Consider the following 12,446-nt stretch of genomic DNA (forward strand, 5'->3'; position numbering starts at 1 on the left):
GTTTCGGAACCTTTTAGAGATTATTTCTTGAATATCACTGGAATATTTCAATACCACGATTATTTTATGATAATTTTGCAATGGTTTTTTGAATTGAAATCATTTCGGTACTTTCGCTGGCTTATTTCGAGATTGCTTCCGACATCTTCATTAAGTATACTGGATGCGTTAAGGCTCATTTTGGAATGTATCTTTATAATTTGGGGATTGGTTGCGGCATCATATTGGGACCTTCTCTCCCATATCTTGAATAAATTTAGAAGATTTCGGGATTTCTTTTGATTATTTTGGTATTCATTCGGAATTATTTCGGAAGTTTGATTCATAACTAACATGTATGATTTCATAACTAACATGAATCATTTCAGGATTTTTTTGAAATTATTTTTGGACAATTTTGAGACTTTGTCAAGATCATTTCTGGACAAACCCCGGATAATTTCGGGATATTATGGATTACTTTGGAGTTGTTTTTGAAAATTAGGAAAATGCTATGAATCTTTTTCGAATTGTTTCCGGGATAATTTCAGAGCAATTTGGGAATATATCTGTGAATCGTTTCGAGACCGTTCTCTGGATAACTTTTGAACAATTTCATAACCTTTTCGAAATCATTACTCGACCATCCCCGGAATATCTTTGTGATTTCTAGGTAAATTCTGGAATTCTTGTGGATCATGTCGGGGTTGCTGATGGTATAGCTTCGGTACTATTTCGAATGCTTGTCTGGATCATTTCGTCTTATCTTTGGATCATTTTGGGGTTCTTTTTGTGATTAGCTCTGAGAAATTTCGAGATCTTAACGAAATATTTTCTTGATAATTTCGTTTTTTATCGGATTCAAGATTGCATCCGGGATAATTTCGGTTTGCCGAGAGAGAACTTAACTGCTCAGTTGACTAATTGGCTGAAAGCAGCAAGATAAGCGATGTCCACTACTATTACGCCAGCTGTGATGTTTATCTTCGTCCTCCAACCCATATTTTCCGCTTCTTTTTCCAGTTTGAAGTCTTTGGTTGTAGATAAAAGGATAGAGAAGCGCTCATTACATAAGCAAAGAACTCCCTAGAAATCGGGTTTTCCTTACTTTCGTTCTTGCAAAAATACGTCGCAGAATTGAAGCCGTTTATCGACAAATATTTGATAAACTTTTTCAAATAACAATTTGTTTGCACAACCTCGTGTTGATATCGCCAAGACTTTTATATCATGACCAGGAGGTAGCGCCCTTGTATGAGTTCCAGGCGCTCATAGAATGTCTCCTTCTTCCCTTCGTTCGCATGTTCCGTCTCGGTGCACAGAAACACACAAAAAAATATTAAAGAATTTTACTTTTATGCGGATCACCGAGAAAAGTTTGTCCACAAACTAGAACGATAGTGCTTAGCATCGAAATATCTTTCCCATCATGAATCTAATACCGAATTTGCGCTTATTTGAATGACCATTGCAGCTTATTTGAACGACCATCACAAGCGTTCTTATTTCCAAATTTCGTTCATTTCACGTTTCAAGTGGCGATGATGTAAGCTCTTGCTTTCACGAGAGACCAGCCAGGCAGCCGTATCATCCCCAGTACGGAACGGATATTTTAGGTGCAAAGTCATACGCCTTTAAAGTTTTGCAAGAAGCATTAACATTTCTATAGCGGACCCCTCATAGTGAACAGATTGTGTTGATCGAATCCTTCAGATATCACTTTAATTGATTATATCCGAAGGACCGTGTCAGGTTTTCATCTTCATCGAACAGATTTTCTGTATCTACCCAGACCAATCGTGGACGAATGGCAATCCGGAGCTTTCTGCACTTGCGTAGACCTCTCTACAGCGCTCCATCTTTATAGAATATCTAAAAAACGGCTTGTGGCCATAAGATATTTCCACCATCCGCGTTACAGTATCCGTGTTTCATTACTCAACTACATTGTCACAGAAGTATTAATAATTTAAACAACAACAATAATACTAAAACAGTGTCAATTCAATGCCATGCTTATGTAGTGAATCAACGTCAATCACAGTGACGCATGTCCACTGTTACAAGTGACAGACAAAGCGCATGCGCATATTGGCACTTAAAATACTAACCAAAGCTCTACAAACAATTCGAACGCTAGAAAAAACTCAAGACGATTTTGCCTTGGCTTGATCTTTTTTTATATATTTTTTTTCTTTTGATTCAATCGGTTAGTCAGTCATTCATGCAGTTAGTCATTTGGACATTTGGGTGAATCGAAGACTGGCGCAACCACAAATTAAAGCCACAACATTATGGCCTCATGACAATTTGCTCCTCCTCCTATTGCCCCTTGCGCTTATGGTTTGATCTTGATGCTTGTAGATGTTTCGCTACTGCGCTGCTCACAACACAATGACCTTGGGTGAAAGTAGCAGCCAACATTTGCTCTTTACTTTGCGAAATGGTGATTTTTTCTATCATTTCGATATTTCTTGTTTCTTTATTTATAATTTTTGTATTTTCCTTATTTAAACTCATATTTAGCGCATTTTATGTGTTTATTTTCAATCATGTTATCTCTTTCACTCTTCATCACCATATAGAAATGTATGAACATAACAGCAAGTGAAGATTATATTTGTGATTGTCGTTTTTTTTACATTAATTATGATTACTATTCGTTCGATATAATCTGCGATTTGTTCATTATGTTGTTGCTGCTTGATTTATCTTTAATTTTGCTGCTACCATTTGCTGTTTGTAATTAGCTTTTGCTTATTATTGTAGCCTCGATTTTTTCTGCAATATGTATAGTACTTAAATATGTACCTCAATATATCCGTATATTTACTGTTAGTATAAAATCAGAGTACGTGAATAATAGCTAAATAGAATAAGGATTTATATAGGCAGGCGTAATATAGCATTTTTCCAAAATGGAACTTGAGTACAACTACTCACACTGGTCGTAAGGGGCAACAACAATCCGAATCCCGAATCCGTGCTATGCGCTGGGAATGCGCTTAGGATCCACTACCTATTATATATATTTCTTGAAGAAACTAGAGAGTTGCCAAGAAATGGGTATTAGGTTCTAAAATCGGAAAAGTCAGCTTAATATGATCAACACTATATTTCAGTACAAAAAGATACCCTAAGCGAGTTTGATGTCTCATGATCGAATAACACGAAGACATTTGGGTGAATCGAAGACTGGCGCAACCACAAACTAAAGCCACAACATTATGGGTTCATGACAATTTCCTCCTCCTCCTATTGCCTCTTGCTTGAAATCGCTTGTGGTTTTGTCTTGCTGCTTGTAGATGATTCGCTACTGCGCTGCTCACAACACAATGACCTTGGGTGAAAGTAGCAGCCAACATTTGCTCTTTACTTTGCGAAATGGTGATTTTTTCTATAATTTTGATATCTCGGGCTGATTTCCGGATTATTTCTCGATGATTTAGGAACTGTTTATTTTCGCGATTAATTCTGTAAAATGTCGAGCACTTTTCAGAAACGTTTCTTGATAAATTCGTTACTTTGTTGGAATTATTTTGGGAGTGCTTCCAGGATGATTTCGGGGTTATATTTCCGAACTGTTTCTGTCAGAAACTGTTTTGTAAGAATTTCGAGATTATATCTATTGTTAACATCGTTCCACACTTCGGGGCCCCATTCCTCTTCTTCAATAGGTTGGATAGATAATGGTTGTTTGTAATGGCAGATATTTCCCTCTTATATTAAACTTATCACCATCGAAAAAGATTTTATTTGAGCCACGTCCGTCCTTCCGTCGGTTTACATAATAACTTGAGCAAAAATTTACATATAAGTACGAAGTTTGGTATATTGACTAAGCTGTACCTATAGAATAGATTGGCATTGAAAATTATCGAAATCTAACGTCAACCCGGCCCACTTTTTAGAAATGTTTCGAAAAAGGAACAAATGCGATAATTCATTACGATCAATAAATTGAAGGAACTTGATATGTGAGGAAAAATAGAAATTTTGGAAAATTTTCGAAAACGGGCGTGGCACCGTCCACATTTAGAAAAAGAAAATTTAAATGTTTTGCAAGCTGTAACGATATCTAATTGAAATTTGGCATGATGTTTTTTCAATTCCATAGTGAAAAGTAATAAAGTCGGTTGGTGATCATGCCTACCTAAAAATAAAAGCGATATCGAAACTTTGAAAAACGGAAAAATTCAATAATCTATTATCAAAAACCGATAAAGTGATAAAACTTGATCGACCTGTGCGAAGAATAAAGAAATTTGTAAATTTTTGAAAAAGAAGCGATGCAACGCCCACATTTACACAAAGAAAATGATATTATATAGAAATTTGACATGAAGAGTTTTTTCAATTCCATATGCACTTTGTGGTTGGTGACCACGCCCACTTAAATTTTTTTTTTATACTCAGTTGAGCAGAGCTCACAGAGTATATTAACTTTGATTGGATAACGGTTGGTGTACAGGTATAAAGGAATCGAGATAGATATAGACTTCCATATATCAAAATCATCAGTATCGAAAAAAAATTTGATTGAGCCATGTCCGTCCGTCCGTCCGTCTGTCCGTTAACACGATAACTTGAGTAACTTTTGAGGTATCTTGATTAAATTTGGTATGTAGGTTCCTGGGTACTCATATCAGATCGCTATTTAAAATGAACGATATCGGACCATAACCACGCCCACTTTTTCGATATCGAATATTTCGAAAAAACGAAAAAGTGCGATAATTCATTACCAAAGACGGATAAAGCGATGAAACTTGGTAGGTGAGTTGAACTTATGACGAAAAATAGAAAATTAGTAAATCTTTGGACAATGGGCGTTGCACCGCCCACTTTTAAAAGAAGGTAATTTTAAAGTTTTGCAAGCCGTAATTTCGCAGTCGTTGAAGATATCATGATGAAATTTGGCAGTTACGTTACCCCTATTACTATATGTGTGTTAAGTAAAAATTAGCAAAATCGGAGAACGAACACGCCCACTTTAAAAAAAATTTTTTTTTTTAAGTCACATTTTAACAAAAAATTTAATATCTTTACAGTATATAAGTAAATTATGTCAACATTCAACTCAAGGAATGGTATGGTGCAACAAAATGCAAAAATAAAAGAAATTTTCAAAATGGGCGTGGCTCCGTCCTTTTTCATTTAATTTGTCTAGGATACTTTTAATGCCATAAGTCGAACAAAAATTTACCAATTCTTGTGAAATTTGGTAGGGGCTTAGATTCTAGGACAATAACTGTTTTCTGTGAAAAAGGGCGAAATCGGTTGAAGCCACGCCCAGTTATTATACACAGTCGATCGTCTGTCCTTCCGCTCGGCCGTTAACACGATAACTTGAGCAAGAATCGATATAACTTTACTAAACTCAGTTCACGTATTTATCTGAACTCACTTTATATTGTTGTAAAAAATGGCCGAAATCCGACTATGACCACTCCCACTTTTTCGATATCGAAAGTTACGAAAAATGAAAAAAATGCCATAATTCTGTACCATGTGCGATAAAAGGGATGAAACATGGTAATTGGATTAGTTTATGACGCAAAATATAATTTTAGAAAAAAACTTTGCAAAATGGGTGTGACACCTACCATATTCAGTAGAAGAAAATGAAAAAGTTCTGCAGGGCGAAATCAAAACCCCTTGGAATCTTGGCAGGAAGACTTTTCCTGGTATTACATATATAAATAAATTAGCGGAACCCGACAGATGATGTTCTGGGTCACCCTGGTCCACATTTTGGTCAATATCTCGAAAACACCTTCACATATACCACTACCACCACTCCCTTTTAAAATACCCATTAGCACCTTTCATTTGATACCCATATCGTACAAACAAATTCTAGCGTCGCCCCTGGCCCACCTTTATGGCTATATCCCTAAATGGCGAACTATGGCATACTCCCTCTTAAAATACTCTTCAATACCTTCCATTTGATACACATGTCATAAAAACACATTCCAGGGGTACCCTAGGTTCATTTTCCTACATGGTGATTTTCCCTTATTTTGTCTCCTTAGCACTCAGCTGAGTATGTAATGTTCGGTACACCCGAACTTAGCCTTCCTTACTTGTTTTTTTTTTTTCAAAATGTTGCTACATAAAAATGTGTTGCAATTAAGACCAATAGCTTTCCTACGAAATATTTTGCAATATAAGATTATATAAACAAATTACACACAGCTTAAAAAAAAATTAAATATTAAAAAAAACTTAAGTGCAGCCAAAAATTTTAACAATAGGTATTAGTAAAGCACGTATGAAAAAGGAAGTGTTGCAATCTCGCCATTATTATAGTAGCCTTCGTAGCACAGAACAGCTTAAAATGTAGATAACATTCATTACAGCTTAGGTTTTGAACACGATTTTACACTTGGCTAATTAACTTAACTGTGCAAAATATTAAAACTACACAAAACAAGTAAGGAAGGCTAAGTTCGGGTGTAACCGAACATTACATACTCACTTGAGAGCTGTGGAAACAAAGTAAGGGAAAATCACCATGTAGGAAAATGAAACTAGGGTAACCCTGGAATGTGTTTGTATGACATGTGTATCAAATGGTAAGTATTAAAGAGTATTTTAAGAGGAAGTGGACCATAGTTCTATAGATGGACGCCATTAAGGGATATCGCCATAAAGGTGGACCAGGCCTGACTCTAGAATTTTTTTGTACGATATGGGTATCAAATGAAAGGTATTAATGAGTATTTTAAAAGGGCGTGGGCATAAGTTCTATAGGTGGACGCCTTTTCGAGATATCGCCATAAAGGTGGACCAGAGGTGACTCTAGAATTTGTTTGTACTATATGGGTATCAAATGAAAGGTGTTAATGATTATTTTAAAAGGGAGTGGGCCTTAGTTCTATAGGTGGACGCCTTTTCGTAATATCGTTATAAAAGTGGACCAGGGTTGGCCCTAGAATGCGCTTGTACAATATGGGTATCAAACGAAAGGTGTTAATAAGTGTTTTAAAAGGGAGTGGGCCTTAGTTCTTTGGGTGGACGCATTTTCGGGATATCGCCATAAACGTGGACCAGGAGCGACTCTAGAATGCGTTTGTACAATATGGGTATCAAATGAAAGGTGTTAATGAGTATTTTAAAAGGGCGTGGGCCTTAGTTCTATAGGTGGACGCCCTTTCGAGATATCGCCATAAAGGTGGACCAGGGGTGACTCTAGAATTTGTTTGTACGATATGGGTATCAAGTGAAAGGTGTTAATGAGTATTTTAAAAGGGCGTGGGCCTTAGTTCTATAGGTGGACGCCCTTTCGAGATATCGCCATAAAGGTGGACCAGGGGTGACTCTAGAATTTGTTTGTACGATATGGGTATCAAGTGAAAGGTGTTAATGAGTATTTTAAAAGGGCGTGGGCCTTAGTTCTATAGGTGGACGCCTTTTCCAGATATCGCCATAAAGGTGGACCAGGGGTGACTCTAGAATTTTTTTTGTACGATATGGGTATCAAATGAAAGGTGTTAATGAGTATTTTAAAAGGGAGTGGCCCTTAGTTGTATGTGTGAAGGCGTTTTCGAGATATCGACCAAAATGTGGACCAGGGTGATCCAGACCGTCATCGGTCTGGTACCGCTAATTTATTTATATATGTAATACCACGAACAGTGTTCCTTCCAAGATTCCAAGGGCTTTTGATTTCGCCCTGCAAAATTTTTTCATTTTCTTCTACTTAATATGGTAGGTGTCACACTCATTTTACCAAGTTTTTTTCTAAAGTTATATTTTGCGTCAATAGACCAATACAATTACCATGTTTCATCCCTTTTTTCGTAGTTGGTATATAATTATGGCATTTTCTTCATTTTTCGTAATTTTCGATATCGAAAAAGTGGGCGTGGTCATAGTCGGATTTCGGGCATTTTTTACACCAATACAAAGTGAGTTCAGATAAGTACGTGAACTGAGTTTAGTAAAGATATATCGATTTTTGCTCAAGTTTTCGTGTTAACGGCCGGGTGGAAGGACAGACGGCCGACTGTGTATAAAACCTGGGCGTGGCTACAACCGATTTCGGCCTTTTTCACAGAAAACGGTTATTGTCCTAGAATATAAGCCTCTACCAAATTTCACAAGGATTGGTAAATTTTTGTTCGACTTATGGCATTAAAAGCATCCTAGACAAATTAAATGAAAAAGGGCGGAGCCACGCGCATTTTGAAATTTTCTTTTATTTTTGTATTTTATTGCACCATATCATTACTGGAGTTGAATTTGTTTTTTACTTTTCTTTTAAAATTTGAATTTAAAAAAAAAATTTTTTAAAAAGTGGTCGTGGTCGTCCTCCGATTTTGCTAATTTTTATTGAGCAGACATATAGTAATAAGAGTAACGTTCCTGCCAAATTTCATCATGATATCTTCTACGACTGCCAAATTACAGCTTGCAAAACTTCTAAATTACCTTCTTTTAAAAATGGGCGGTGCCACGCCCATTGTAAAAAATTTTACTAGTTCGCTATTCTGCGTCATAAATACAACTCACTTACCAAGTTCCATCGCTTAATCCGTATTTGGTAATGAATTATCGCACTTTTTCGATTTTTCGAAATTTTCGATATCGAAAAAGTGTGCGTGGTTATTGTCCGATATCGTTCATTTTAAATAGCGATCTGAGATGAGTGCGCAGGAACCTACATACGAAATTTCATCAAGATATCTCAAAATTTACTCAAGTTATCGTGTTAACGGACAGACGGACGGACGGACGGACATGGCTCAATCGAATTTTTTTTCGATACTGATGATTTTGATATATGGAAGTCTATATCTATCTCGATTCCTTTATACCTGTACAACCAACCGTTATCCAATCAAAGTTAATATACTCTGTGAGCTCTGCTCAACTGAGTATAACAAGTAGCCGCACACATACCCACACGCACACACATATTAATGCGCAATTGTAAATGTAAAACACAAATTGTGCACTGGGTCAACAAATTTAATTGAGCTTAATAAAAATTAATAAAAGCAGTAATTCTTTATTAGTCGCAGCACCAAAAAAGCCAGAAGCTTCAATGCACTTTTTATTGCATAATTTGTTAGAAAAAAAAAAACAAAAGAACTGCAATAAAAACTGCGCAGCAAAAGCAAAAGCAGTTTAAGGCCACCATTGGAGAGTGAAAAATAAATTATAAATTTAACAAAAAATTTGGCAAATTAATTAACCGCAAATAAAGGAAGCAATGCTGCAGCAGAAAGAACCAAAATTACGTTTGAGTTAAATTTTTTTGTGTTATTGTAATTGTTATCTAAGTATTTAGTGTAAAAAACAATAATTGCAAACAAAGTTCTATGTCTTTGACTAAAAGCAGCAAATAATCAGTTTTTTGTGCATTCTTATTTTTTGCAACTAGAAATAATTAGAGCTCATCGAAAATTTATGAAATATCGAGGCACTGAAAAATTGCAGTCTTTGTGGTTAGTAGTGCTACCTTTTCGCAGCTATAGGTTAAGCATAAAGTGATTATTAAAACAAGCAAATGTGTATAAGTTCGGGTGTAACCGAACATTACATACTCAGCGTGAGCTTCAATTGTACATTTCATTTCAGACAAATTACTTTTCTACATAACACGTGGCATCGCCGTTTAAAAAAAAAAAATGCCTCCCCATTTCCTCTTGCAATAAAACTTGATAAGTGAAATATTATTGATTCAAAACTATTTTTTGCTAAGTTATAGCTTATTATTCTAGTCCACGACCCTTTTAAAATTGTTTTGTATCTAAGTTGCCGTAGTTTTTAACCGATCCCGTCCATTTTTACTAGAAATATTTTCTGCTATAAGGAAAATATGTGTACGCAATTTCATTACGATATGTTAATTTTTCTTCTTCGAGTTATGGCTCCTGAAACATTGAAAATTGCTTAGACAAAAAAGGTGCGGTGCCTCACCCATTTTCAAAAATTTTAGTTTTTTCCCATTTAATGTTATAATTCAATTTAGAAAGGAAAATTCTATTGATACAAAGCTCTTTTTCGCTAAGATATAGCTTATTATTTTCGTCTACGACCCTTTTAAAAATGTTTATATTAAAGTGGGCGTGGTCCTTAACCGATTTCGTTAATTTTTCTTCAAAGCATTCCTTAAGGTGAAGGCAACCTCTCTGCCGAATTTTGTTACGATAGGTGTAAGGATTTTTGATTTATGATTAATAATATTTGTAAAATTGATTTTATCACAAGTTGGCAATGCCACGCCCATTTAAAATTTTTTTTCTTCAAATTTTTATCAAGAGTCTCAATATCAGCTCACACGTCAAATTTCAACATTCTAGGTGTATTATTTACTAAATAATCAGGTTTTTTGTGTTTTCCAAAATGTTATATATACAAAAAGTGGGCGTAATTTTCATCCGATCCAGATAAACTCGTGCACCAAATTTGGTGAAGATATCTCAATATTTACTCAAGTTACCGTGTTAACGGACGGACGGATGGACGGGCGGACGGACGGACATGGCTCAATCCACTTTTTTTTTCGATACTGATGATTTTGATATATGGAAATCTATACCTATCTCGATTCCTTTGTACCTGTACAACCAACCGTTATCCAGTCAAAGTTAATATACTCTGCGTGCAAAGCACGCTGAGTATAAAAAAAAAGATAGCTTTGAAGCTGTACTTAAGGACACCTAAGATTCGCTTGCTTGTAGCTTTCTTTTATGCTCGTTAACTGCCTCCTTCCTTTTTTCTACCATTTGTTTTAGTTTTTTTTTCAGGCGCTACTATTTCCATTCTTCCTTTCTTCTTCCGCCTTCCCTTACTCTCTTTCTCCGCCCCCATTCTCCCCCTTTTCTAGTACCAAACTCTACTACCAAACTCTACTACCAAACACAGATCTCAATTGAGATACTTCTGCTCCTGAGCCGAATCATGCATTCGCACAATAAAACGTAGCATTTGGCCCCTATCTACATATTTTTTTTTTTTTTTTTTGTATGCTGGGATAGAAAATTCCGAATGCACCATAATTACTGCCGTCGCATCATCAGTGTGTCCGTGGACTAAAAACCACCCCCTTTGATCCGTCACCCATCTTGAGACTGCCTTCGCAATACTTCAAAATAGCGTTACATATTTATCGTTTTTATATAGCCTTCTGATGTTTTGCTACCAAGTCCCACTTTTTTGCTCTAGTGTTCACGAGTGTTTTTCGGTTCAGGCTCATTGGCACCATCCTCACCTGCATCGCCGTAAACGTTCTTAGGATCATCGGCCATTTTTGTTCTGTGCAGACATTTTTTGAAGTACCCGTGTTCAGAGACATTTGGGTAACGTAGTAATTTACATCATTAAAGCTTCTGGTGCCTCATGCTTCAACATTTGTGATTAGCTTCGATTGTCATCTATCTCGTTGTTCATTTTCTAGTCGTTTTTACCAGAGTCTAAACCTGTAGGGAAGCTTGCGTTGCTTACGACTTTCATGCGCTTCTAATGCGTCTTATTTCCCATAACCTTCTTCTTTTCAGCGCCAATTGGTCTATGGGGATTGTTCCGGTATTCACTTCTACGGTTAGTCCTGGTACAGTGCAAAAAGCGGAGGCTGCTCTAAGAGCTGTTGCTCGCTGTACAAATGTTAAGAGCTTACAGTGATTCTTGTTTTGAAGTGTGTTTGCTCACAACTCGGAACCGTACAGTAACGTGGATAGGCATAGATTTATTGCATGCATGTTTGACGCTCAGTAAGGTAGCTTCAACGCGCTCTTGATGAAGCGAAATTGTTTAGCGGGTATGTGTGGATGCAGCAATTAAGGGTTTAATGTTTACCTTCTAGACCTTCCATCTGCGGGCGCTTCTAAGGCCCTACTCGAAAATGTATTGTTGATCACCGCCAGTAAAGTCTTCAAGCACTTTCCACTATTGCATGGCTCCAGATACCTGATATCTGGTCTCTTCCTTGGGTTATTCGTTGGCATTCCCCATTCAATGTCACTTGAGTTAAAGTCAGCTGCTATGATTACCGCTCGGTTCCGATCGTCAATATTTTGTTGGAATTCCAGTATACTCTCGCTGGGTATCGGGTAGCAGCAACATTACAACTTCAGTCACAGATTTAGATTTAATTTGATAGTATATTTATCTTTTTTATTAAAATTTTTTTTATTTCTTTTTAACCCTTTTTCACTGTTCCTTACACTTACGAGCTAATTGGAACCATTCGTCAAATTACTGTTATTGTTCACTTTCACTTGCAATAACCAAAACGTTCATAATTATGTTTATTAATGATGATAGTTAAAGATTTATGCTTAGCAATTACTCTCTGCTATGAGCAAGCAATTAAAAGCATCTTTTTATTTATAGAAATTAATTTTGTCGATATTTTTATTTTGTTTATTTAATTTACACAGCGAAATAGTGGATAAATAGAAAATGGATAAAAACTAGGAATTTGAGACTAAAGCGGAACCGAAACCGAACTG

This window comes from Eurosta solidaginis, chromosome 1, assembly GCF_040869045.1.
Source record: "Eurosta solidaginis isolate ZX-2024a chromosome 1, ASM4086904v1, whole genome shotgun sequence".
NCBI classification, from domain to species: Eukaryota; Metazoa; Arthropoda; class Insecta; order Diptera; family Tephritidae; genus Eurosta; species Eurosta solidaginis.